The sequence below is a fragment of the Narcine bancroftii genome, chromosome 7 (assembly GCF_036971445.1).
Source record: "Narcine bancroftii isolate sNarBan1 chromosome 7, sNarBan1.hap1, whole genome shotgun sequence".
NCBI lineage: Eukaryota > Metazoa > Chordata > Chondrichthyes > Torpediniformes > Narcinidae > Narcine > Narcine bancroftii.
The window spans coordinates 143899043-143922058 of NC_091475.1; the positions used below are offsets into that span (position 1 = coordinate 143899043).

Here is a 23016-nt window from a genome sequence, read left to right on the forward strand (position 1 = left end):
AACATTTTAAATATCTAGCACTTTTCCATGGATTGTAACCTTGTCGTGATGGAGAAGCTTGGGTGTTCCTGAGATCCCGAGAGCCATGCTGTCTGGAGCTATGCTCCTGGCAGGGCCTCCCATGGTGGTAAAGTTGAGGATGAGGGCCCTGTCAAAGAACAGCCCAATGAAAACCTCAGCAGTGGAATGGCTACTTCAAACTCAATGGCTGTGAAGGCAGATAAAGGCTGCAACAAATCCATCAGCTCCAATTGTTGTGGTTTTCATGCCATTAGAAATAGTTGGTTGATATGTGGAGTATTATTTGCTTCTTGGAGTGCAACATCAAGTACATGTTAAACAATTACACGCATAGGCAACTTTGCTCTCTTGAAAAATGGAATACAGTCCATCATCCTCAACCTTGAGGGATAGACATGACTGACGACCGACTTTGTGTTATAAGTTAACCACGTATTAACATAAAACACAGTTTTAAATTCCCTATTGTAGCATTGTAGTCCCCAGTGAAAGCTTGAATAATTTCCACACTCTGACAATGCAGCCAACATAATATTCAAATATGTAGCAGGAAAGATAAGATACCTGCAGGTAAAAGTGAACTGACTGAATGAATCCAAACTATTTATTCAGCTTGTTACAAAATATCTGAATTCCTTCAAGAGTGGTGCCTTGCTTAAAGAATTCAAATCTCAGTACAAAAGTGGTATTTCACACAAAGTTCTGGGGATGTGTTAATCCTTCAATGCATCTTGTTCAGTATGAGACCAGAGGGAAGTTCTTCAAACAATAGCTACAAGGACCTACAAGCAGCTACAAGATGCCACAGTGGCAGCAATGGTGGTAAGCATTCATCAGGATGTCATTTATCAACTACAGTGCGGCATTTAACACCGTCATCCCTTCAAAACTGAGCATCAAGTTCCAAGACCACACTGTGTAATTGGATCATGATTTCCTCACTTCCAGACCACAATCAGTAAGAACGTCTCCTCCACAATCTCCATCAGTACCCAAACACCACGGGGTTGTGTTCACAACACCTCCAATCTTAGTGTCATCTGCAAACTTGCTGATCTAATTTATCACATTCTCATCCAGATTATTGATACAGATAACAAAGAACAATGATCCCTGAGTCACACCACTAGTCACAGGCCTCCAGTCTGAAAAGAAATCATCCACCATTACTCTCTGGTTCTCCTGTCCAGTCATTGTCGAATCAAGTTCACTACTTCACCTTGAATACCTAGTGCCTGAACTTTCCTGACTAACCTCCCATGTGGGACCTTGTCAAAGGCCTTACTAAAGTCCATGTAGACAACATCCACAGTCTTTCCTTCATCAACTTTCCTGGTAACCTCCTTGAAAACCTCTATAAGATTGGTTAAACATTTCCTACCATGCACAAAGCCATGTCGACTATCCCTAATCAGTCCATGGCTAGCCAAATAATTGTATATCCAATCTCTTAGAACACCTTCCAATAATTTACCTTCTACTGATGTCAGGGTGACTGACTACATTTTCCAGGGTTACTTTTGGAGCCTTTTTTAAATAATGGAACAGCATAAGCTACCTTCCAATCCTCTGGTACGACACCCATGGCTAAGGAGACTTTATATATTTCTGCCAGAGCCCCTGCCATTTTTGCACTAGCCTCCCTTAAGGTCCCATGGAGTATCTTGTCAGGCCCTGGGGATTTATTCACCCTTAGTTCCTTTAATACAGCAAGCACTTCCTTCTCTTTCATCTCTATAGGTTCCATGATCTCACTACTTGTTTTCCTAACTTCCCATGACTATGTCTTTTTCCAGAATGAATACTAATGAAAAAAAAAAACATCTAAGGCCTCTCTCATCTCGTTTAGCTCCATACATAACTGACTACTCTGATCTTCAAGGGGACCAATTTTGTCTGTTACTATCCTTGTGCTCTTAATATACCTATAAAAACCCTCAGGATTTTCCTTCATATTGTCTGCCAAAGCAACCTCATGTCTTATTTTAGCCTTCCTGATTTCTTTCTTGAGGTTTTCCTTGCATTATTTATGCTCCTCAAGTACCTGATTTGCTCCATGTTGCCTATTCTTGTTACACGCCTCTCTGTTCTTCTGAACCGGATACCTAATATCCCACAAAAACCAAGTTTCTTTCTGCCTTCTAACTTTGACTTTGGTCCTGACTGGAACATGCAAACACTGTACTCTCAAACTTTCAACTTTGAAGGTCCTCTATTTATGTACATATCCTTATCTAAAAACAATTTATCCCAAACAATGGATTCTAAATTCTTTCTGTTTTGCTCAAAATTTGGCTTTCACCAATTTAGAATCTCAACCCAGGGCCCAGACCTATTCTTCTCCATAATAAACTTGAAACTAATGACCTTAAGATTAAGACTCAAAATATTCCCCTGCACATACTTCTGTCAACTGTCCCGTCTCATTCCCTATTAGGAGATCCAGTATTTCAGTCCTCTGGATGGGATTTCTATATATTGATTTAGAAAACTTTCTTGAATACATTTGACAAACTCCAAGCCATCCAGCCCTTTTGCAGTATGGGTGTCCTAGTCAATATGTGGAAATTTAAAATCTCATACTCTCACAACCTTATGTTTCCTGAAGTTGTCTACTATCTCTCTACAGATTTGTTCCTCCAATTTTCACTGACTATTATAGGTATTATAGTACAATACAACCCACAAGTATGGTCATACTTTTTCCAGTTCCTCAGCTACACTCATATAGCCTCAATAGACGAGGCCTCTGGTCTATCCTGCATGAGCACAGCTGTGATATTTTCCCTGACGAGCAATGCCACTCCTACCCCTTTCATCCCCCCTTGTTCTATTGCACCTAAAGCAATCCAGAACATTGAGCTGCCAGTTCTGCACCTCCTGCAACCACAATAGCCACAATGTCATAATTCCACATGACAATCCACAATCTAAACTCATCTTCCTTTCCTACAATACTCCCTGCATTGAAATATATGCACCTGAGAATATTCCCACCACATTTAACCCATTAACTTCTAAAAGTCCATGCAATTTTCACATAATCTTTTCCCTCTTGGTCTCCTCTATCTGCTCTGGCACTCTGGTTCCCCTCCCCATTGCAAATCTAGTTTAAACCCCCCTGGAGCAACACTAGCAAACCTTCCCTCAAAGTCCCCTTCCTCTTCAGATGCAAACCATCCTATCAGAACAGGTCCCACCTTTCCTGGAAAAGTGCCCAATGATCCAGAAATCTGAAGCCCTCCCTCCTATTCCATGTCTTTAGCCACATGCTAATGTGCATTATCCTCTTATTTCCAACCTCACCACCACGTGGCACAGGTAGCAATCCTGAGATCACAACCCTGGAGTTCCTGTACTTCAACTTAGTGCCTAACTCCCTGAGCAATACTTGCAGGACCTCCTCATCATTCCTACCCATGACATCGGTCCTTAAATGGACCAAAGCATCTGGCTGCTCACTCTCCCTCCTGAGCATACCGTGAAGTTGATCTGAGATATCTCGGATCCTGGCACCAGGCAGGCAACATACCATCCGGGATACTCAATCTCTTCCACAGAACCTCTTATCTGTCGCCTTACCTATAGCTTGCCACTCACTATAGTTTGCTCTGCTACTCCCTTCCCTTCTTAGCTACAGAGATCTAATCTCCATGGATTGTCCCTGGTAGATTGCCAACTCCCAACATTATCCAAAATTGAATACTTGTTATTGAGGAGGACGGCCACAGGGATGCGCTGTACTGCTTCCCTGTTCCCTTTCTCTTTGCTGAGTGTCACCCATCTACCCTCTTCCTGCCTCCTTGGTGTGATAGTGTTCCTAAAACTCCTATCACCCCTCTGCCTTCTGAAAGATCCGGAGTTCATCCAATGTCAGCTCCAATCCTTAACTCAGCTTGTCAGGAGGTGCAGAAGGATGCACTTCTCGCAGATGAAGACATTAGGGATACTGCTGTCTTCCCTGACAACCCACAATTTGCAAAAGGAGCATTCCCTTGCCTTACCAGCCATTCCACTGTCTATGACTAGTTGAACAAAATATATGATATGTAAAACCTGCCCTTACCTATGACAACCTACTGAATGCTTTTGTTTCCTCTAATAGGGTGGCCCTTTCTGACTTCAACTCCGACTATTCCTCGCTTCGTACCTGTTATCACCAAAGACTGTTGAGCCAAAGCCTTTGACTAAGTCCACTCTGACGATGATCATGCCCTCCTTTGTCTTCAACTGTTGAACTTAATTTCAAAGAATCAATGGTGAGCAATAATCAATAGAGTGTTGCAGCACCAGTGGCTGAGACCAGGGTTTGAATACTATATTTTCTGTAAGGAGTTTGCACATTCTCCCTGTCTCTGTGTGGGTTTTCCCTGGGTCCACTGCTTTCCTCCCATCATTTAAAATGCACCAGGTTGTAGGTCAATTATGTGTAATTGGGTGGCATGGGACGAAAGGGACTGTGCTACACTATATGTCTAAATTTAATTATAAAATTAAAAGAATTTTAAATTTTAAATTATGGCTTATGGTTAATTATTCCCTGTACTTTTCAGATAGGTCAGTTTCCCATTGGAACAAGACAGGCCTGCTCTTCTGCTACAACTGTTACACAGAAAAGTGAAAGGTTGGATGATGCATTGATTGTTATGGATTAGAAATTTGTCTATATTCAGTAGCCAGAAATGAACTAGAAGCAAGAAAAATTATGGCATTAAAGGACAAGTTTCCTCCATTTTGTTAGTACCACCTAGGAACACTAGGCACTATAGGTTTCTGTGAGGGGCGCTGGACAAAGTGATGACTTTCTGTCTGCCTTACATAGAATTTCATGTATATTATATTCTAAATGTAATATTACATAACAATAATGGAACCTTTCCCCTTTTCTGCACATCTATCATACTGTGATAGTACAGATCTATCACCAATGTACATAGTGTATATAATTACTGTATCTAGACTGTGCTTACAGCGATTGGCTGAGAGCTAAGCCACACCTATTGTCTGGGCCTTAAAGGGTTGTGTCCCTAGCCAGGTCGGATCATTCCGGACTGGTCGGCCACCTGTGAAGAGCTCCGGTCTTTTGCTAATAAAAGCCTTGGTTTGGATCAACAAGTCTTTGGTTCTTTCGACGAGCTCTACACATACCCACACTCCTGTTCGGCTCCGAATCATGGGTCCTCTACCGGCATCACCTACGGCTCCTAGAACGCTTCCACCAGCATTGTCTCCGCTCCATCCTCAACATCCATTGGAGCGCTTTCATCCCTAACATCGAAGTACTCGAGATGGCAGAGGTCGACAGCATCGAGTCCACGCTGCTGAAGATCCAGCTGCGCTGGGTGGGTCACGTCTCCAGAATGGAGGACCATCGCCTTCCCAAGATCGCGTTATATGGCGAGCTCTCCGCTGGCCACCGTGACAGAGGTGCACCAAAGAAAAGGTACAAGGACTGCCTAAAGAAATCTCTTGGTGCCTGCCACATTGACCACCGCCAGTGGGCTGATATTGCCTCAAACCGTGCATCTTGGCGCCTCACAGTTTGGCGGGCAGCAACCTCCTTTGAAGAAGACCGCAGAGCCCACCTCACCGACAAAAGGCAAAGGAGGAAAAACCCAACACCCAACCCCAACCAACCAATTTTCCCCTGCAGCCGCTGCAACCGTGTCTGCCTGTCCCGCATCGGACTTGTCAGCCACAAACGAGCCTGCAGCTGACGTGGACTTTTACCCTCTCCATAAATCTTCGTCCGCGAAGCCAAGCCAAAGAAGATCTGACACATATGGATGGAATTAGTAGATTGCATGCTCAAAGTCGATAGTTTAGGATGTGATCTAGCATAGAATCCAGTAATATTAATCCAATTTGAAATAAATGTCTGCAGAATATAGAGCAAACCCACAATAGTGATTGCTGATCACATTTAACTTAAGGAAAATGAACCTCTGGTTGAAATACCTAACCAACATGAACTCCAAGTTAAAGGTGGTTTTACATTCCTGAAATAAATGCACTTCAAAGACTAGTCAAGTTTTGAGAAATAAAGCAACTCTTTGTCAACATCAATGGAATTGAACAAATGTCCAATCAGTTTTAGCCTAATAACCATTGCTTTCAACACCAATATTCTGCCCCATTTAAAACGGCTGCTACACTTCATAAATGGCAAGCAAAGAACAATAGCAACATCTAGGGGCAGTTAATTAGAATTGTATCTAGATCCTGCTTTCTTTTCTTCTACCTGGTGGATGGTCCATTTGAGCAAATAATCCTTTGAACACAATGGTGACAAGAATGCCAAAAGAAAATTAAAATGACAAATTTTGTTGAATACATCCTTTGAATCTTCTATTGCAGCATTTGTAGAACTCATTCATTCATCCTTTTACATTTTAAAAGGATTTCCAAATTACATCAAACCAAAGTACAGTACAATATGTTATTAAATTTCCACTTTCTTTGTTATCTTTCTCTTTTCATGCAGAGATGTTGCTGGAATCTTCATTCAGTTTTCACACTCAATAAAGATTGTTTTTTTTTTCAACTCAAATTTCACTTGCAAAGAATGGTAATTTGACTATTAAATCTTGATATGCAATATTAAAGCTGATGATCTCTCATTAGTGTATTTCCCAAAGCACAGAACAATCTCATATTTATAAATAATATCAGTAAAACTGATCAAGCAGAATTTTGAATTAAAAGTTAAAAAGAAGCAAGGGATGGTTGGAGAGCCCAAAAACACTGTGGAATTCCACATAGCCAACATTTTCACCTCCTTCCTGTTGCTATGCATTTCCAGTGCTTTTTGTTTCCAGTGAAGATTTTCATTTTTTTTTCCTCAATACCTTGCTTGCAGTTTACCATTCAATTAAATCATATCTGATCTGTATTTATCTTCATCAAAACATATTTTTTTAATTCTTTTGCCACACTAAACAAGAATCTTAGCTATGACATTTTCAGCTGACCAGTTTCCATCAATGTTTAGGGAGTAGAGAATTTTTTTGATTTTCCACTTGCCTGTGCAAATGCGTATCTGCAAACATAGCCAATGAACAACCTAACATTACACTTGGGATTATGGCCACTTTTTATGAATTCTCTGCCTGGATTCATTGTTATTTCATCATTGTTTTTAATTACTTTTCAAATCCCAAATAATCACCTTGAAAACTTGAATATCAAAGGAAGATTAAACCCTGTTCATTGAAATATTCCACCATTGCATCCAATGAATAAAGGTCCACAACACTATTCCCTTGCCAAATATATTCATACTGAGTAGAAAAGAATATCAGAGAATGTCTTGATATATTTATTGCTTCTTCTGAATCATTAGTGGCAGGTTAATGTAGCAGTTGGTCCAAAACTATTACAGTGCCAGTGACCCAGGTTTAAATCTACTGCTGTCTGTAAATAGTTGATATATTCTCCCCGTGACTATGTGGCTTTCTTCCGGATGCTCTGGTTTCCCCCTGTTACAAGCCCAAAGGACCCCAAATCCCAGCAGCAATAGATGTTCACCACAACAAATGGTTGATTAAACAAAAGTTGTTTTTAATTATCTTTAAACATGAAAACAGAATCAAACTTTAATTTATCTCTATTAGCTTAAGTTACCCAAATTAACCCCCTTCTAATTCTAAGCACACATGTATGATGTGTATAAAAATTTAAGGTAAGTTCTTTGGCTCACAGTTCAATCTCATTTCACATTCTTCCAAGTTCTCTGGTTGCAGGCAATTCTTATACTGTGAATAGAATTTAACATGTAATCGCGCTGGGTGGATCACGTCTCCAGAATGGAGGACCATCGCCTTCCCAAGATTGTGTTATATTGCGAGCTCTCCACTGGCCACCGAGAGAGAGGTGCACCAAAGAAGAGGTACAAGGACTGCTTAAAGAAATCTCTTGGTGCCTGCCACATTGACCACCGCCAGTGGGCTGATATCGCCTCCAACCCTGCATCTTGGCGCCTCACAGTTCGGCGGGCAGCAACTTCCTTTGAAGAAGACCGCAGAACCCACCTCACTGACAAAAGACAAAGGAGGAAAAACCCAACACCCAACCCCAACCCACCAATTTTCCCTTGCAACCACTGCAACCATGCCTGCCTGTCCCACATCGGACTTGTCAGTCACCACCGAGCCTGCAGCAGACGTGGACATACCCCTCCATAAATCTTCATCCATGAAGCCAAGCCAAAGAAAGAAAGTTCAAAAGGTTTTGGTGCTCAAAAGGTAAATGTTTACCACTCAGGAAGGTTCTTGAAGGGTTTGCAGAGAGAGATTTGTTGTTCTAGGTTTTCCACAAATGAGGTACCACCATTAGACACCTCAATGTCTCGCTGATGAAACTTGCCCCATCAGGGATCTCGAGATGATAGCCTCTTTTTTTTCAGGCTACCACAGAGTTCCTTTCTGTTCCTCTATTCCAAGAGAAACATCAGACAGATAGCACTTCCAGCCATCCGCCACTCTGGAGCTTATCTTCAGTTCCAACAAGCTTTTCCTACTTCCACTGTTTAGTTGCTTTCAATGTCACACCTGAGAGAGCTTGTTTCACCTATCTCTCTCTCTCTCTCTCTCTCTCTATCTCTCTCTCTCTCTCTCTCTCTCCCCCAACTGAGATTTCTAGAAAGCCCATGTGACTCTCTCACTTACAAAAACCCACACATTTCAGCAAACAACAGGAGTTAGTCTTCTTGGTCAAGCTGTTGCCTTTAGGTAAACAAAACCCAGGAGTGACCTTTCAGTGCACTCTGTCAAAACCCTTGCAAAGTGCTTTTTAACAGAGCATTTCCTCCTTGTTGCTTTAATGACATCATTTCAACTAGCACCTACTTGTAAAATGTGCACAGCATTCTCCTTAGTTTCTGTAAAGTCCACTGAATATGAATTCTTCAGTATTTCAAATAAGATCTGTTTTAAAATGTGTGTATGTATGTAGCCTACTCTAATTTTACCAATTTTTCTCCCCCCAAAAAAATTATATATATATATATATATATATATATATATATATATACACATTACACTCCCACCTTCAGGGATGTAGGTTAATTAGATGTAATTGGAACAAAAGGGCCTGTAACCATGCTGTAAGTCTAAATTTAAAAATATATGTATTTATTTTTTTAAATTCTAAAATAAATCCTTAATTGTCTGGGCATAGTAATACAACTAATTAGTATTGTATACCTTTCAAGATAGTAGATGTTGATTTCCTATAGTAACATGTACACACCACAGGTAAGTGAATATCCTAACTTAGTTCAAGAGAATTTCTTGTTTTTTAATTGATTTTATTGATAAATTTAAAGCCACAAAGAAATAATATTATTGATAATAATACAAATGTAATCCAAATACATGTGGAATATATAAAAATTAAAAAAATAAGAAATCCCCTATATTTACCCCCATCCCCCCCTCATTCTCTTTACTAAGGAAAATAAAAAGAAAGTTGTCACGAGACCCTCAATAGAGGAACTATTACTTTAAAGTTTATTTTAATATACTGAGACCTTAAGGAGAAAGGGAATAACAGAGCTTCATTTAAACATTTACACCAATACTTAAATATGGGAGTTGCTCTATTCACCATTAATAATCTTGAATTCTATTTATAAATAAAACCTTGTGGGTTCGATTCCCCTATTTCTCTAAGTTCTATATATACCCAAGTTGGAGTTTTATTTAAATCAACAGATCGCAACTAGGCTGCTTTATAATAGTTTATAAATTAGTGAGCTGCAAACATCCTAAATTATAATTCTGCATTGATTTATCCAAAAACATTCTTGCTATTTTTCATTTCCATAAAATTTCCTAAAATAATTCTGAAAAAAAAATTGAGAAATTCCTATAGGAATTGATTGAAAAAGATATTGTATTTTTGGAAAAAACATTAATCATAATTTATGCTATCTATTAAAGTAATAGGTAACATATTCCATTTTTTCCAAAACTTCCCTTATTCTTTTTAATAATTGAGAATAATTTTGTTTATTTCTTTAAATCCAGTTTCATTTGAATACCTGAATATTTTTCCTCACTTCTGGCCATCTAAAATAAATTGCTCGCTTACATTATGCATAATCCCCACTTACTAAGTGCATAATTTCATTTTTTTTCCAATTGATTTTATAACCAGATACTTCTCCATATTTTTAATTTAAATTTAAGTTGTCATAAAGAATTTAATGCAGTGGTTCTCAACCTTTTCCTTTCCACTCACTTATCACTTTAATCCCTATGACATAAGTGCTCTGTAATTAGTAAGGGATTGCTTAAGGTGATATGTGAATGGGAAGGGAAGGTGAGAATCATTGCTCTAGACCCAATTGCTACTGAAATATTTTGCTTAAGAAAAATTGTCATTGGCCCTTTTCCTTTCGACTTATGAAATCATCCACATAACGAGTCAAATAGGTACTATTAAAACAGTTGTTTTCAAACTTTTTCTTTCCACCCACATACCACCTTAAGCAATCCCTTACTAATCACAGAGCTCCTATGGCATAGGGAATAGTTAAAATAGTATGCGAGTGGAAAGAAAAAGGTTGATAACCTCTGATTAATGGATCTGTTAAATAAATCAATACATCATCCGCAAACAAATCTATTTTATTTTCTTCCGGATTCACCTTAATACCTATTATCTTTGAATCCTGTCTTATTGGTTAAGCTAAGGATTCAATTGGTAAAATAAATAAAGCTGGTGATAGTGGACAAACTTGTCCACTTGATCTAGTCAACTGAAAAGTTGTTAAGATTTGACCATTTGTCATTACTTTTGCACTAGGGTTCTTATATATTATTTAAATCCAATCAATGAATATTTACCCTAACCTAAATTTCACCATAAACTTTGGAAAGAAAATCCCATTTAATCTATCAAATGCTTTTTTCTACATCTAAATCCACTGCCATACTCAAATGTCCTCTCTATTGAACTAAATGTATTAAGCTAATTAATGTTGCCACATTATCTGCAGATTTCCTAATTTTAACACATCCGGTTTGATCCATATGTATTAACTTTGGTAAGTATTTTGCCAATCTATTTGCTAACACTTTGGCTAATACAGTGGTTCACAACCTTTTTCTTTCCACTCATATACCACTTAAAGTATTTCCTATTACATTGGCACTCTGTGATTAGTAAGGGATTCCTTAAGGTGGTGTGCAGGTGGAAAGAAAATGTTTGAAAACCACTGCTTTAATTGTACCTAATTCACATAATGTTCATGGTTTCACAACTCCAAAGGAAATAGTCCAATGACAATTTTTCTCAAGCAAAATATTTCCGTAACAATTGAGTCTAGAGCAGTGATTCTCAATCTTCCTTTCCCACTTACATACCACTTTAAGCAATCCCTTACTAATCAAAGAGCACGAATGGCATATGGATTACTTAAAGTGTTATGTGAATGGAAAATAAAGGTTGAAAACCATTGGGCTAATATCTTATAATCAGCATTCAGTAATGTAATTGGTCTATATGATACCGGTTACAATGGATCTCTATCCTTCTTTTGTATTACATTAAATCAATCACTGTTGAAAAGGAATCTAGCTGAAAATGTGTTTCAATGCTTGATTTAACACTTCCATAAATGGAGATATCAAAAGATCCTTAATTATTTTTAATATAAATCTCTACAAGAAACCCATCTTCTCTTGGCAACTTAATACTATGTAATGAACATTACCTCAATCACCTAATTTGCTGTAAAAGGAGAATTCAAAACATTTTGCTCCTGAGCATTAAAACTGTGTAAATCTATTTGGGATAAAAAAAATTATTAATCATTTTTTCATCTTGAATTGCTTCTTATTGATATAATTCAGAATAAATTTGCTTAAAAGAATCATTTATTTATTGTGCTTTACACATAATAATCCTAGAATGCTTTTTGACTACATTAATTGTTCTAGATACCTGAACTGCTTTCAATTGCAATGAAGGATCCTTGTGTGCTCTTTCTCCTAATTCATAATATTTCTGCTTTTTCTAAATTAATTTTTAAGTTCTATATGTCTGAATAATTTTATATTGAAGTGTTTTTTATTAATTAATCATTCTTCTTTTCTTTTGGAACTTTCTTTTGCAACTCTTTTTCCAATTCTCCTATATCTTTTTCCAATTGATTTCTTTCATACAATCTTTCTTAATTTTGGTTGAATAACATTATTTTGTCCTAATAAGAAGGCTTTAGGTGCTTCCCATACAATAAATTTATTATCTAGTCAAGTAGAATTTGTATGAAAAAAATATTGAAGTTGTTTTCTTATAAAATCACAAAAATACATTATTTTTAACAACATTGTACTAAATCTCTACTTATCAGGTGAACCCTCTTTCTCAGGCATTGTATATACCATTAAAAATTATGTGATAATATTCTAGATTTATATTCAACAAAATTAATTGTACCCTGTGTGACATTATTTTATATTTTATTTTGTATATAGATATGTTTTAAAGGAGATAAATTGTGGCAGTTTTTTTTAGTGTAGGTCACATATAAACACTTCAAAACAGACATGATATAAAATGCTAGAACTCTGGTCAAACTCGACAGTGCAGGCTCTGGGTACTTTTGCAAAAGCTTTGAAGAATGCCTATAAGGACTTCACAAGTAGGTATTAACTGGACATGCTATGGAGTAATGGATTATGGTTTTGGAAAGCAATGGATGAATGATTAGATCTGGAGCCTCAATCTGTCTGAGTGCAGTTGGCTGTTTTAAGAGGATCATGTGTGTGTGTGTGTGGGGGGGGGGGGTGAGAGAGAGACAGACAAAAATCAGTTCCACAGTTCAGCAGCAACAGCTGGGACTGAAACATGACAAGCTGGCAAGCTTGTGGAAAAATCCCATTTTGAAGATGGGTTGTGAGTTATTAGTTCAAAGCCCTTGTAGTAAATACAAGAGGAGAGGACTGGCTGTATAATATTTCTCTTGAAATAAGGGAAACAAGAAAGAACTCTGGGGTGACCTGAAAGAAAGAGGTTATCATCTGGAAAACTCTGATGGGGAAAGTTTATTTTGCAAGATTCTGAAGTGGCTAATCTGAAGGAATCAGTTGTGGGTGTCCAATGAGCAACAAATCTCTCTCTGAAAACCAAAAAGAACCTTCCTGAGCAGTAATCATTTACTTTTCAAGCATCAAAGCCTGGTGAACTTTATAAATGTTAAATTCTGTGCTCAGTGTAAGAATTGCCTGCAACATGTGAACTTGGAGAAGTGAGAAATTAGATTGGACTGTGAATTAAATAACTTTTCTGAACTTACACACACATTACATACACATGCGCTTAGAATTAGAAGGGGGTTAAGTTAGGTTAAGTTAATAGTAATAATTTAGAGTTTGATCCTGTTTTCATGTTTAAAGATCATTAAAAGTAACTTTTGTTTAAGTAACCATTTGTCTTGGCGAATTTCTATTGCTGCTGGGTTTTGGGGTCCTCTGGACCCATAAGATCTGTAACTGTGCTGATATCAGAAAAAATCTACTCTCAAATAAGAATCATGTCAATAAGAATAAAAAAAATAATAGTCTCTCTCCACAGGATTCAAGCTACACCAAATATCAATTAAATTATTATTTTCATCAAACTTAATGTAATCTTAGCCATTTTAGTTTTTGCTTCTAATTTAGTTGATTTATCTAAATATAGGATCAAGACAACAATTAAAATCACCTCCTATTAATATATTTTCATGCAACTCTGACAAACGTAAAAAAAGTATCACATGTAATGTTTTAATTATCTACACTCATAAGTGTCCACATTTCATAATAAATTTGACAATGAATGTACCTTCCCACAAGTTCTGTTGTAACTTCTTGAATTTTCACCTGTAGTGTTTATTTTTATTAATAGTGTTACACCTCTTGTTTTAAAATTAAAGGATGAAGCTATCACTTGACCCAACCATTCCCTTTTTAATTTCACATGTTGCTTCTCTGTCAAATGAGTTCCTTGTAAAAATGCAATATTTATTTTAATATTTTCCTCTTTTAATTTTATTTTTAATCCAATTAACATTAAAACTAAGAAAATTTAGTCTATTATTCCCAACCATTATTTTGAATCTAAATCTCTTTCATTGCCACCCTCCCACATCCCCTCCATCAAGGAGAAGCGACTACTGTGAATGTCTCTGTCCCAATGATAAAAAGAAAAGAAAAAAGTAAACAAATAGATTATATAAATCTGCCACAAATGCTAAATTTAAAAAAAAAATCAGCAATACTCCCCTCCATCATATGGCTTGTGGCCCCCACCACAATATGGCACATGACGGATAAGGGAAATAAGAATTTTAAAAAAAAATCCAGCCCCCCAGGGGAAAATTAAAAAAAAAATCAATTACAAAATCCATTCAAACAATCTATGACTGGCTGCTTCCAAGTCAGCATTTACTTAATCTTCATTAATTATGACTGTTTGACTTTGTTCCTCCGGCCCCAACTGCAACTCCTGTTGACAGCTTAAAACATGCAATGGTATGGCTTGCTCAGATGTGAGCTTGATCTGCTCCACCTCCCTTCGCATTTCTTGTTGAGGCTTTGGACCTTCTCCTCCCACTTGATGATCTTCTTTAATTGAAGAAAGAGATTCTGCAAAAGCTCTTACTTCTGCTGCCGCAAATAAAATGGATAGATTATTGTCTAAAAACACCTTTAATGTAGCGGGGTGTCTGAACGTAAACTTATAACCTTTGTTCCAAAGAATTACCATAGATTTGGACTGCTACTTTTCATTTTTTTTCTTTATCTTGATAGTATGCGCATTAAACTAAAACAGCCCTGGGTGGTTGAGTTGGAAGTGGCTTCCTCCTTAAGGTTCTATGACAGTGGTCCTCAACCTTTGTCTTTCTACTTCTATACCACTTTAAGTAATCCCTATGTCATTGATGCTCTGTGATTAATAAGGGATAGCTTAAGGTGATTTGTGAGTGAGAAGGGAAGGTTGAGAATGACTGTTCTAGACCCAATTGTTATTGAAATATTTTGCTTGAGAAAAAATGTTATTGGCCCATTTTCTTTGGAGTTATGAAATTGTGCAAATAATGAGTCAAATTAGGTACGATTAAAACAGTGGTCTTCAAACTTTTTCGGTCCACCCACACACCACCTTAAGCAATCCCTTACTAGTCGCAGAGCACCTATGGCATAGGGAATACTTAAAGTGGTATGTGAGTGGAAAGAAAAAGGTTGAGGACTACTGCTCTATGAACTATCTCCAATTCAATTCTATTGGAAAAAAAATTCTATGCCAAGAACTTTAGGAATTCATTTTTGAACAAAATTCCACAGGATTTTCACTTCCTTCAGAATCTTCTTTAAAACCAACAATCTTAACATTGTAACATCTAATATGATCTTTCAATATATCATTTTTTTCCATCAATTCACTCCTCTTATTTTTTCCAAACAGTTTCAGAACTTTTGACCTTTTTAATTTTGTACATACAAATATCCACATCATTTTAAAATATCTGCACATCCAATTCCACTCTCTGAACTTTTTCTTTAACTTTATTATCTTCTGCAGCATAGTTCATCATGTCAGATCTAACATTCTTCACATCACTTCTAATCTTCTGTATATCTTCTCTTAAAATCTGAAATTGTCCCATCATTAATTAGGAAAGATCCTTTATATTTAAACCTTGTCCTTTTTCATGCTCTTCATCTGAATCTTCTTGGTCTTTTTTTTCTATAAAAAACAAGTGTTTCTGACAGCTTTGTCCCAAGTTGTAGTTCCTCAATTCTGACAGCGTTAGAAGTGATGCTGTCGAGTCTCTATTCAGAAGCTTGTTCTGCTTAGAGCATGCACGGGGGTAAACCTTTGTGCATGCACATCACATTTTGGTACTTCTCCAGAGAGATCTGAACAGCTCCAGTGCCATCTTCTTTGGTTCCACGAAGGGATGGCGCTGTTGCCAGCTTTAAGAAAGCTGTCATCACTCATATTGTCGTTGGAGGCCTTGGAGCCTGAGCCTTAGGCTCCAATGTTAAGGGAGGCCACACATTCTCCATTTTCTTCATTTCTTTACTCACAGTTAACTTGATTTTTTTTTTGCTGTCTTCTTTCCTCTACCAATCATGCCAGCATGTTACAGGTAAGTTCTTGAAGTTTTTTTTAGTAAACATAGATTATTTTAAAAGTTCTTATTTTTGGGATTTAATTTTATTCCACGGCTGGGAGAGTCTTCATTCCACCTCCTTCCCTCAAGCCATCACGCTCCACCTCCCCCCTGAGAGTTTTTTGTTTAGAAATAAATATTTCTCTACCTTTTTTCACAGTCTCTATGCTTGAATCTCTGCCAAACACCAAGAACTTGTGAACAAGTAGGAAAATTAAGTTTGTTTCATCTGTCCTACACCGCCCACTTATTTATCAAGTTCAATTAACTATTTTATATCTGTCACAGCGAGATTAATGATTATCACAGTTTAGCACCTTAATAAATGGGAAATAAGTTTCTTTCACCAATACAGATATGCTAAGAGGAAAATTTAGAACCATAATGAAAGAATTAAGCAAGCAAGAAAATTTCCCTAACAAATTCTAAAAGCCTTGAAAATGTTTTTAAATATATTATCAGGCTAACATCATATATGGTTATGGTGACATTTTCCATTCATTCCTGATGCATCTTAGACTATTTCAAAGGAAGATTGAGAGCCATATAAAAATTTGATAAAGTTACAATATTATTTTTACGAACGTGCATGAGTGTACAAGATGGGTTTCCAAATAATCTGGTTGATTTGGAATCACTATTACTAAGGCCATTTTTAATATACCATATTTATACAGTTATATAAATACTCTAGTTAACATTGCCAGATTCAAACTCTTTCTTCTGGTCAATTACCCAAGCATCTGGCTGTTAGTCTAGCACTTTAGCCATTCTACTGCTATTCCATCAACATAAAACTCCCATCCATTTGAACTCATGCAATAAAGCAATTCTGGATGAGGTCTACCACCTAACCTGATGTATTGTTTGTTAGTTGTAGAAGATGCAGGGAAATTAATGCTCTGGTTTGAAAGGAAGGTGTATCTGATAATTTTGAAACAAAGAACTCATCTTCCAAGATTGGCAATAATGAATGTGTCACTTATCTTTTGCTTGAGGAAGCAGTTCAGTAGGTGTTATTAGTCATTTACAAATAGCCTGTTTTTATGCAATAGATACATGAAAGGAATGAGATTGAACTAAATCAATTCCTGTGCATAATCTGTATCAGAAAACACATGCACAACCAGACACCAGAACGAGAGCAACACCAAAACCTCACAAGTCACAAGATTGCTCATGCTCAGAGAGAAGTCATAAGATGAGGGCTTACAGCACCTAATAGCCGGAATACATCAGAGATTTGTCGGTACTTGGAGAGGAGACTGCCTAGGAACGCCAGGTGCTGTAGTTTTTTGTGAGAGATGCTGGACAAAGTGGCGAATTTCATCTATGTTATATTCTAAATGTAGTATTACATGACAATAGTGGTACCTTTACCTTTACCTTTTATAATTATTTTAGACACAGTTGAATTCTGGGTACTTTAGGAACCTTAGTTTATCTTATTAGTAGCACTTTTCCCTTTAACTGGATGATTCTTCACTCCAATGCCCCTTAACATAACATAAATTTCACTGTAGTGTTGAAGTATGAGAATATTCAAAGCAATATAGGGAAATGTGTTTTTCATCAACAGTGCAAAATGTATTCAATGTATTGGCTGTTAGGAATCAAAAGAAATGAATTTCCAATGCAGATATAACATTAATGAGAAATCTATAAATCTTTCTCCCTTTCATTGAGCTCTCTGGTGTCTATTAACATCTTCCTACAATGAATGAATGAATAAACAAAGTTTTTTTTTTAGGTACTGAAACAATGAAAATCTTACTTGCTGCAGCCTCCCAGATATATGAAGCACATCACACATAACAGAAAAACAGTAACTACCATGATAGATCAGTCATCTCAATAGTTATCTCTGCTGTGTGGAGGTCTTGGATGTGTGTAAATTATCTCCTGCATTTGACAATGAAACAAAGGTAATGAATTATTTGTGAGTGTGGCACCATCAATTAGACTCAATAGGTCAGAAGTCAAGATTAACAGGCTTTAATCACTATAAACTTACAGTCATATCTTACATGATGTTGGCCTGATTCCAACATGAAGGAAGGGATAGGGCGGTACTCCATTATGAAGAATTCAAGAGGGGGAGAAGTTACAGTTTTGGGGCTGGCCAACCAGTAGAATGACTTTAGAGTAGTAGATTTTCAAATCTAGTGGAGTGAGATATAAGTTGATTAAATTTTATATTTTTTTAGCACACCAGCTAGTGAGGCACAAGCACTAAGGGCACCATCATGCAGCAACATCATGAGTCACTACACACTCAGGGAATGCATGGGAAGATGTTTGAAATGTTTATGTTCATCTCTGAACTGAATTCCACATCTCACATTAATCATCTATGATGGACCAAACCAAAAAGCATGTGATAATTTTCCACACAACTCTTACAGTTAGTTTCCTTCTGTGCCCGGCGTGCCACCTACCACTCAAGGAAGCCTTGAGTCTCATCACGATGAGCGGGACTGTTTTTATTCTAATAGTACCAATCACTAGATAACATTTTTTTAAAAGGTTTGTTTCCTTAAAAAATGGGGAATATAATAGACAACTTCAAGCTGAGCACATAGGCAATTTCAGATTTGCTGTATCATGTAGGAAGTTGGAGAAACATTAAATTAACTTTTATTGAATTTACCGAAGTTCCTAGGTACAAAATTAATTTCAACAGTTAGTAAAGTCACCTTCAAAATGATAGAATGGGAACAAAACAAAAATAATTGAAGTCACACATTGTGCGAAAGAAAAACAAGATCAGAAAGTGCAAATGATGTACTGATATTTCCCTCACATAAAATATTCAACCAACTTTGCATAATCATTTTAACCTTCAGTTACTCATTATGCCTTCTTGCCATGTCTAGGACAAAAGAAGCTTTTTGTAACCCAGGGCAGCAGGAGAGTTGATGGGATAGAAGGAAGATATAGGGATTATTGGTGATTGAATAGGGGGAGACATGGGGAAATGTAGAGATTTAGGGCAGCATGGTTAGTGAAGCAGTTAGCACAAGGCTAATTACAGCACCAGTGACCTGGGTTTGAATCTGGCATTGTCTGTCAGGAGTTCATACATTCTCCTCATGTCTGTGTCGATTTCCTCCGAGTGCTCAGTTTCCTCTCTCCCTTCAAAATATACGGGCATTGTAGGTATTTGGGTGGGATGGGCTTGTGGGCCAGAAGGGCCTGTTACCAGATTGTATGTCTATTCTAATTTTTTTTTAAATTAAATCTAAATTTATGATTGATGCCGAGAACAGAATCCTTGCTTACCTTGGATCTAAGAAGGAGCACATCAGGTAAATAAATTAAGATAAAAATATCATAGTGAGTAAACAATAAGATTCTAGAGGAACTTGAAACTGATAAGGGGACCAATGTAAAATATTGACTGACAATTTCTAACCATGGATGCACCCTGACTTGTTGAGTTCCTCCAGCTTCTTAATGCTTGCTAAAGATTTTAGCATCCTCAGTTTTTGCATTTCTCAACTAGGTTGAGAGACCAGCTTTCTCCTCTCAGGAATAACCTTAATTTGGTTTTATTTATGGGATGACAAAGCGAACCTGAGCTCCAGATCCAAACCTCCGACTCAATCAGAAAGCCTTCAGAGGCTTTCTTTTCCTCAGCACCCTCTCAAATTGCAGCTCCGATACCTGGTTCCTATGAGCAGGTATCCAGCAACCCAGTGGATTCACAGTGTTAAAAGTCAGTGATTAAAAAATTACAGTTATCAGTGACTTGAAAGAGAACTTGCACATAGTGCCTGATTCCATTGAACTCTGGCTGACAAAGGCTGGTCAGCTGCTTCCAGAGCAACTGTGATGAATTATGTACAATATGTGGTACATTGTGCTCACTCCAGCCAAGATGTGCCAGTGATGGAAGAAATGATTGGTCCTGATTCATTCCAAGCTTGCAAAATGTTATAGGAGCTACATTCATCGAGGAAATTGAATTTCAATAAACACACTACATGCCTTGCTGGTGAGAGAGAATTAGAAGGTGGATATCATTGTGTTGAGTAGAATCATGTGCAAATAAATTGAACATAACTCTAATTAATAGTGATTGAATTTATTGAGCAGAACTAAAGCAGACCTTATTAACATTTAATAAATAGGACACCTCCTTTTGAATGCAGATTGTGTGTTTCTCAAACATATCAAAGATGAAATTAGTTCTTGCAACACCATTTTATCTTCTCATGTTTCTCATATTTCTTTGGATGCCTTTCAACCAGCTCACCTTTGGAATATAGGAGGGAACTGGAACACTTGGTCTTGGGAAGAATGTGCAAACACTACACAAGCAGCCCCAGAGGGCGGGATTGAAATCTAGCATCTAGATCCATCAGGTTGAACACTACCTGTTGCACCCAACATTATTGGTGTACATGCATAGATGATAATAAAGCTTAATTTGTTTGTTATTGTTTTTTTTTGTGATGGGGGAATTGTATTTTGTGTTAATGGTCATATGCTGGAATTCAAGAATGGTTTCAATTCTTTCTTTTGAATTAGTTAATTATACTCATTTAGGACAAGGTTCAATGCCAAAGAGCGAAAAATTCCTCCACCCCACAAAAAAAAAGCACCAGAGGGGATCAAATGTTCAGAATGAGATATCTTTATCAGTGTTCTTTGGCAATCAAATCCCATAAGTGATGTTTGTGATCATAGCCCACAAGCAAATCAAGATTAACCTAGTGAACAACTACAATCCTCTTTTCCTACAATGAATGAATGAACAAAGTTACTTGTCATTCACATATTTACAAGGTATTGAAACAATAAAAGTTTAACCTGTTGCAACTTCCCAGAAACATGAAACACATCACACATAATAGAAAAAAAATCATAAATATGAAAGGAAGAGGAAAAAAAAATACATTGGACATAGCGCAAAACACATGCTGTCAGTAGTGCTGACAGAGCTTTGATGGTGTTATGGTGACGGTAGGATGGGAAGGTTCAAAAGCCTGATGGCTGTTTTAAATTGTTCTTGAACATAGATCGCTGTACCTTCTGTCTGAGGTAATGGCAAGAAAAGAACATTATCAGGGTGATGGGGGTCTTTCAAGAGATTAACTGCCTTCTGAAGGCAGCACCTCATGTGATGTCTTCAATAGCCAGGAAGTTGGTGCCTGAAATGGACTTAGCGATATTGGCCACTTTCAACATCCTTCTGCGTCCATGATTTGACGTAACTTGCATGAGGAGCACAGGTTACAGAACAATTGGAAAGAAAAGCTAATCATACTTTTGTGTGAAAGAGCTCTGTGAGACAATTAGAAAGATATGAAAATAAACTTAAAAAAATAATAATTCACAAGCTATGGCTATTAACGGAATGGCCGGTATTTAATGTTCTAATTGTTGAAGTTAAGTGCCACACTATTTTGGTCTAAACTAATGAAAATCCAGTAAATTCAAAGATAGCAGTTTATCTCCCTGAAGGACCAAACAAATTAAATGAACTTGATAAAGAATCCAGGAAGTTTTTTTTAATCGACCTTTATTGACAACAGCATTTTTTTTAAATTCCAAAATGATCATTTAATGACACCGAATCCAAATTCACCAGGCCATTTCTCATTTGCTAGTTCCACAGTTTAACCATCACACCATCTCAGACCTTGATCACTGTGCCATTATATCTGATGTTTAGTACTATATGTGAAATGGTTTGTCAAGCAAACGTGAAAGCATAACCTGCTGAATTGCCTATATCTATATCAGTGTGTTCTTCACCAAGTTATCCTCTCTCTAATATAACTCTGCTAAATAGAGAGCAGAATTTTCCTTGAACCCTTTCTGTTCCTGCTGTAATTGTGCGGACAAGAAATAAGAATGGTCTCTCCCGATAAGAAGTACTACTCATGCTATTTTCCATAAGGTCTTCATGCCCAAGTGATGAGGGAGAATGTATGACAATATTTAGAAAAGTGTTAAAGCATGGAAATTAAAAGATTGTGCCAGGCAGTTCACATTCAGTGGAGGCAAATATTCAGTCAAGTTTATTCTTAAAAGAGCAGCCACACACTTTATTTTGCTTGTTATTTTCTTGTATTTTCTACTCCTTTGATGGATTATGTTTAATATGCAATCAAAACAATTTGATGTGTACTGCGTGTGCAGATAGTGAATATTTGCAAAACTCCTCAAAGCTCACAAGCAGAAATATTTATGTGCTTTAAAAATATTAACATGAAAAGTGGCTTTACTCAATCACTTCCAGCTGTACGAGTCACAAGCCATCTATTCTACTGATACCCATCATTTGTTTGCAGGATACTTCAGTAATAATGACCAATCATATTTGAAGTGTGTCAACAGGGAATCATATGGTCAACACTAGTCCTGTTCCTTGTTAATCTTTGGCTTGATTCATGGGGCAATAGATTGATTTCCTCTGCTTAAGGGATCAAGGGGTATCAGGAGAAGATGAGAGCATTGAAGTGGATATCAGTCATGAAGGGTGAACCAGGACCTAAAGGACAGATGACCTCCTCCTACTTCAGTATTCCATACTTCTCTGCTTGTGCACAGGATGGAGACAACCCTAGCCAAACACCGCATTTCATTCTCCCTGAGCTGAGGAGAGAGCTGAGTCACATATAAGCTAGACCAGAAGAGAATAACAGGTTTCCATCCCTGAAGGATATTGGTATTACCAGTTCAATTTTAACAGCAATCCAGCAATTTTATGGTGACATTATTGATTTTAACTCTTCTCTAAAAAGATTCCTGATATTCAATTATTCAAAAGTAAATACTCCAGTTTCCATGGGGGGAGGGGTGGAGGGAAATTCATG

General features: G+C 37.2%; 1 long non-coding RNA gene across 1 annotated transcript; it reads left to right on the forward strand.

Moving 5' to 3' along the window:
* The first annotated feature begins 4134 nt into the window (after positions 1–4134).
* On the forward strand, positions 4135–18108 carry LOC138739947 (uncharacterized). The gene is made up of 3 exons (XR_011342598.1): positions 4135–4280; positions 4575–4645; positions 17940–18108. It is a non-coding gene; the product is annotated as an uncharacterized lncRNA (long non-coding RNA).
* Positions 18109–23016: the final 4908 nt, after the last annotated feature.